The 6,553-nt window shown below is 43.1% G+C and overlaps 1 long non-coding RNA gene across 1 annotated transcript; it reads left to right on the top strand.

The window, feature by feature from the left end:
* The first annotated feature begins 733 nt into the window (after positions 1–733).
* Positions 734–5,616, top strand: LOC119746301. Its single transcript, XR_005273720.1, has 3 exons — positions 734–796; positions 3,420–3,482; positions 5,596–5,616. It is a non-coding gene; the product is annotated as an uncharacterized LOC119746301 (long non-coding RNA).
* The last annotated feature ends 937 nt before the right edge of the window (positions 5,617–6,553 follow it).

Here is a 6,553-nt window from a genome sequence, read left to right as displayed (position 1 = left end):
TCACCCCCTTGCCCCTTTCGACCCCTTGCCCTTCCCCCTTCTCCCCCTTTCCACCTCACTGCTTCCCCTTCCCCCTTCCCGCCTCACTGCCTCCCCCCTGCCAGTGGAGGACCTTAGCCCCTCTCCTCGTCCTTTGTTCTCTAATTTGAGATCCTGACTGGAACAAAATGCTCTCTTGTATAATAGTACGTTTCATTTGAGTTAAGTGCATCCATATATTATGCACCCAGGTGTTCTCGGAATTAAGTTAAATCCTACTTTGACCGCCGTCTTGACTACGATTTAATTCCTCATACATGCTTACATAAATCGACACAATTCAACGGACTGAAGGGCCAACTGCACATTTAATGAATCACGGCCAGTGTACGTCAATTTTCAATCCACCAATCAAAGTAAAATCACCCAACAAGTCGGTGATCACCAGTGACTGGTTTGTGATTGACAGGTTGTATGTGTCAATCACAAATCGTGTGTTTTTAGATGTACGTGTCACCGACATCCATATCCACCAATAAGATGCGGCTATTTCAGTGTCGGCGACCCAAATTTTGATTATTGACTGTATAGCATCAACCACATTGACATCACTTCCGTCTCATTAACATGAAGCGAGTCGGTGATGTCTGAGTGACAGCGAGCAGGGGCCAATCATAAACTGGGCCAGTCACTGCTCGGGAAATCTAAGGCACTATTTAAGCCACGAGCGGCCTCTTCACTCCCCACAAGACCGCAGCACCTCTTCACCCTCAGACGACAACCCGAGCGAACTGATTGCAAGAACGAGATTTGCTTGGTGAGTGTTTGAAACAATTAATTGTTGTTTTTTCCTTTTCTTTTTCATAAACAAAAAAGTTGCCTTTTTTGCACATCTGTTTCAATCAGCGTGGGACTATTCTTAAGATTATGAGCGCGGTAGTCGTCTTGAAATTTCCCCTTTCTCTAACTGTACTTGCTTGAGGACTAAAACAACACGATTTTTTTCTGAACAAAACTTCAATTGAAACTGATATTGCATGACTACTGATACACGAATGTTCACAGCCAAGCATACGCGCTAATATTCGATCAGCGCCATTTTCTGTCAATGATTTATAATTACATTCAAACATTGCTAATAACAGTGTGGCTAGTCGGAAACCAACGCTCTATGGTTTCACTATTAGAAGGCGCAAATATGAACGGACCGAATGATCATGCAAACAGTTTTATTCTAGTTCAAATTGCTTTAAATAACTGGATTCATTTCGGATCATGTATAAAGTTGATATTTGTAGACATTATTCTGCCCTTCTGCATTCTCTACTCTCATTCTTAAAAGTTCGAAACACAAGATATGGGATGAATTTAGTGATGTTTGAATGTAAAGGGTTCCACTCAACATGCCACTATTAAGATTCTGTTGAATATTTTTTTGAACACCGATAGTGGTATGGGCCTTATTCACGAGTCGGTCATATTGTATTGAGAGTGAGATAAAATCTTGATTTCTGGATCTTTTGTAGAGAAATGACAGCAAGTTAATTACTAATTAAGTCCATTCTGCTTCAGTGAATAATTTCAAACTTGTAATTAAACGTTCCCTAATGTGTGAAGCCAGATTAAAAAAAACTGACAGTAAAATAAGGCTGCATTATGCATGCATAAAAAGTCTGGCGCCATCCCATTCAACAGTTAACAATTAATGAAATACATTCAGGGAACTCGACAAAAATAGCCAAGTCGTGAATAAGGCCCATTTGGCTTCATGCATGTTTATGAACACTAAATTATTGTGCAGTAAATCTGACATATTTTTCTGGGACATACTTTGTTGAGAAACAGATTGTGGCTGATGCTAATAGCCAATCCGGTGTTCTAATTTCCCACCCGGTTAAATAGTTATTTTTGTAACGACTGTTAACTTGAATGCCACCTGTAATATTTTCGCCACTACTTCCTTGGTATGAGATCAATTTCCGTTATTAATGCAGAAAATGTAAGCTCACTGTGATTCTCACAACCACAAATTCAAGGACATTTTGAGCCACATAGGATGAGAAACATAGGTTCATTTACTTTTGGTGCATTTTGTTTGTTAGAAGCAACATAATTTCTTAATATCTTTAGTAAGGTCCTCAACATCTATTTAACCAGTTGAAGTTTCAGCTCAGTAGATACGTACATTTTGAGGAACCTGTTGAAGATTCAGTTCAGATAGAAGATGGGTACATTTTGAAAAAAATGTATGTGCAATGTTTTGATTCTCGTAATGGAATTCCGTCTCCAACAACGTACAACAGCGTGACGTGAACGTGGGGTCACTTTTTAATTAAACCAAATCTATACAAGCAGTGGCGTAGCCACCGGGGGGGCGTGGGGGGGCGACCGCCCCCCCCCCCATGAAACCTTGTCGCCCCCCCCCCCCCAGTCGCCCCCCCCCCCCCGCACTGAGATTTTGAGTTTCTAAAAAAAATATCATTGATCTACATGACGCCATTGGCCGTATTATGTACTACAATGTATCTTTTGCTTAGAAAATATTGGTTAAAGTGGTCAGAAATTGCCTCAGATCACACCACAGAGCATCGAAAATCCATTTTTTTTCGGGGCCCTTAAGCGGGCCCCGAACCCCACGCCAATAGCTCAGAATACCGATAGCTGATTCAATGTCTCCAACCTCGAAAACGATGTTCAAATAATTATCTTTTGCTAAGAAAATATTAGTTAAAGCATGGAGGAAAGTCGTAAGAAATTGCTTCAAATCACACCACAGAGCATCGAAAATCCAATTTTTTTCGGGGCCCTTAAGCGGGCCCCAAACCCCACGCCGTAAGGGCTTCGCGCTTGCATCAGTTATGATCAAGGTATGTCCCCCCCCCCACTTTTGAGAACCGATTGACGCCCCTGCTTGACGCCCCCTATGAAATGTTCCAGCCCCCCCCCCCCCACACTGAAAAATTCCTGGCTACGCCACTGTATACAAGGGTTTTCCGAACGACTTAAGGGAATTAGAAACCGGTCATATCTTCACTTATGACATTGCAAAGTTTCTGTCATGATATAGGTACTTGTCCGGACATTGCGATATGATGTCACGTGACTTAAACTTGATTTTGGTGATATATTTCGAGAAAATTCTCATTTTGTGATTTATTCGTTCGATTCCAAACTAGTAAATCCTCAAACAAAGATGATTGTTGCTCAAACGTGAGTCCAGTCAGAGCCGTTGGCAGGCGCGGTTCTAGAACGCGGTTCTAGGCGTTGGAGAACACAATTCGCTTGAAATAAAAAAGAAAGAAAAAAAAGAACTCAATCCCCAATCACAGAGATTTGTTGCGGTGTTTTCGTGTGAAATTAAGCTATGCCTCCCCTACCAGTCCTCAAGTCATCTCCGAGTGAATTTTGAATGACTAATATTTTTTTGGTATTATTTTCAGCTAGCAATCTGCTCGAGTGTCGAGGATTCCTGTCCTGATAGAATTCCAAAACGTTACTTCAAGGTAAGTGAATATTATTTATTAATTACCTCAATCAAGCATCTCAATAGAGAGATGATTTGGTGGAAGAATTATCTTTTCATATGCATTGATACATTTTGAGTCAAGACTATAACAGATTGTGTTTAGCGTGTCATATTTAATCAGTTTGAGAGCCCCTCGACAGAAACCATATTTTTTTAAGGTAATCCAGCGGGAGCATGGTTAAACATTATACTGTGTATGTTTTGTCTAAAATGTTTATGTGTGTTTCTGAGTATTTAATTTTGTTGTTTATTGTAACGAAATGTATCCCGAAAAATGAAATAAATGTAAATATTAAGATATAGAGAACTGGCCATCATCCTAAAGTCCTTTTAAATTTAAGAAATATCGATCATCACGTAATATAAGTAGGAGGAACCATGGGCGGATTCAGGATTTTTGGCCGGGAGGGGGGTTCCATCAGCAAATCAACGCTGAAATGTAGACAGGTTTTATTTTGTCCAGACACTTGACTCCTTAAAATCAAGGGGGGGGGGGGGCTCGTACCTTACTTCTATTGTGTGCGCCTTCAAATCCGACAATCATTAACAGTATATTACAAAATAGTGAACAAATACCCCCTAACAACTGGCACAGAAGCTGGCTCTGTACGTATTGTGGCGGATTTTACTATTGCCAGGTCGGTTGTCCTCGGCGAACACTCGCGGGTAAGGCGAGTAACCCTAACAGCGTCGAGGTGCAGGTCCGTTTGGTTGGAAATATACCACCACGTATACTCAGTCTACTCACTGATCGCTGACTTCCAGACAGACAATACAGACTGACAAACATGTAAAAATAACTGTGACGCAATGACAAAAGGAAGAAGGTTTCACTGATTTATTTAATTAGATCAATTATTATGATTAGAGTGATTTACTTGTGAATAAGCCCCAATAGCGCCTCAAGTGATTGCTATGGCGCCTCTAGTGAGTGTACAGCGCCTCCAGTGAGTGTATAGCGCCTCCGCCGCCACTAGTTTGCACTCATTCACCACACAAGTGCCGCATTTATGAACTTCTAAATGTCGCGCACAGTTGTTCCCTCGGCAACGCCTCTCGTCTCCTCTGGCCTCAAAGGGGTAGGCTCCTCGTGAGCCTGGTTTATATGGAGCGTGTAACTCCTCGATGAGTCCTAACGCCTCCTGCGGTATCTACAGCAGCCCTGCGCCTCAGTGCTCGGACCGACGCCTCAGTAGATGTACGCTCGCTAGCGTACGTCGTCCCTCGAGGCGTCCGGCCAACAGTCGCGCCTATGGCTCCGCTATATGCCCCACGCTAAAGGTAGGTAGGCACATATACTTACTGCAGTACGCCCTTTCGCCTCCTTGGATTGACGCTCCGGTAGCTTGGTTGGTCCTTCCCGCACGAGTAGCGTTCACCAACTGACTAGCCCGCTGGCGGCGACAAACTAATTGCGCGTCTATCGCTTTCTATGGCGCGCCATGTCAAAACAAATTATGTCAATTGCTCAAATGTTACAGTATTTTGTGCACAGGCGGAGTTTTTTTATTTCCATGCAGCATATGTTTGGGTGTGAGAGCTAGGAGGCCGGTTTTCGCATTATTTTAAAGGAATTTCTGTAACAAGAAAAAAGAAAAAAAAAACAGACCTGCGGGGGGGTGTTTGACCCCCCCCCCCCCTCCCGATCCCGGCGACTGGGAACACAATGTTCAGCCAGTGCTGTGCTGAGAAGGCCAAAATACCATTTTTCGGCCGAATTCGTCCAAGTGATATTCATAAATCATGTTCCTCATAATTCATGATCAGAATAAAAGAAGTTTTGTTAATTATAGTCTCCCCAGCGGTCCGTTTTCAGATTAGTCAGATTTAGACTTCAATTAAGACAAAGAGCAGATTTTCGTCTTAAATAATTCGGCGATGCTCGCCAAACTGTTTCTTTTCACATTTTTCACGTTAATAATGTATGAATTTATTTTTGATTTAAACGACGGCAAAGTTTCAAAAGTCTTACTTAAGTCTTAATATAATTTCTCCAGTTTTCTCTGACCTCAATTTTGTTTATCTCATCTTTCCCTATTATTTTCTATATTTTTTTGGATTTCCTTTTTTTTTCTTCTTTTTTTTTACAGATGAACAATTGCATGGCAACCAAGCTCCGAGCTTCCGTTACTGGGCCAGTTCCCTCGGACGGTGATGGTCCTGCGTCTCAGGTGTGTCAGCAGTGCTGCCAGGGACCTGCTGCAATACCCGGCATACCAGGTCTGCCTGGGCCAGTAGGACCGATGGGGCCGTACGGTCAGCTGGGGTCAAAGGGCGATGCGGGTCAGCAAGGTCAGAAAGGTGAGATTGGACAGATTGGACCTATGGGTGATCGGGGAGCACCTGGGAACACTGGGTCTAAAGGTGATGATGGGATTGGTCTGCCTGGCAAGATAGGTCCCAGAGGTATACCAGGTATCGTTGGAAGAATCGGAGAAACTGGTGTCAAAGGTCAGAAGGGTGAGCCAGGACAAACACCAGACGACTCCAACCAGCGGGTAGCATTTACCGTGGTGAGGACGAGTACCTCGGATACCTCTACGAGTCACGACACCCGTTTGCCATTCCAGGAGACCGAGACGCTTTTGCCAGGTACCAGCTTCGATCTCGAGACTGGCACATTTACCTGTACAGTGCCGGGCACCTACGTGTTTACATTTTCTGTGCTTTCACACAGTATCCTGTACATACATCTGAAGAAAAACAACGACTGGGTTGTCACTGGACATAGCGGGGATTCAACTATTCAAGAGCAGGTGTCTGGGAGCGCGGTGCTGGTGCTGCACCGTGAAGACACGGTGTATCTTACCATTCACGGTCGGGCGGGTAGTAATTCATATCGCTACATTTCATTCAGTGGCTTCCTCCTTTACCCCGAATAGTCAAACACAATAACCACGCCTATTATATACACGATCACGCGCATCGCCGAATTTTCAATCGCTCCACCGTCCATCCGAAACAATATCTAATTAATGAGTAAGTGTAAAATTAAAATTCTTTCAATTTTATCAAAATAATTCAGTTGAATACTGTGTTACATGAACT

This window comes from Patiria miniata, unplaced genomic scaffold (genome assembly GCF_015706575.1).
Source record: "Patiria miniata isolate m_02_andy unplaced genomic scaffold, ASM1570657v1 HiC_scaffold_7, whole genome shotgun sequence".
NCBI lineage: Eukaryota > Metazoa > Echinodermata > Asteroidea > Valvatida > Asterinidae > Patiria > Patiria miniata.
The sequence above is the reverse complement of the archived record's forward strand: the minus strand, read 5'-3'. Positions and strand labels throughout refer to the sequence as shown.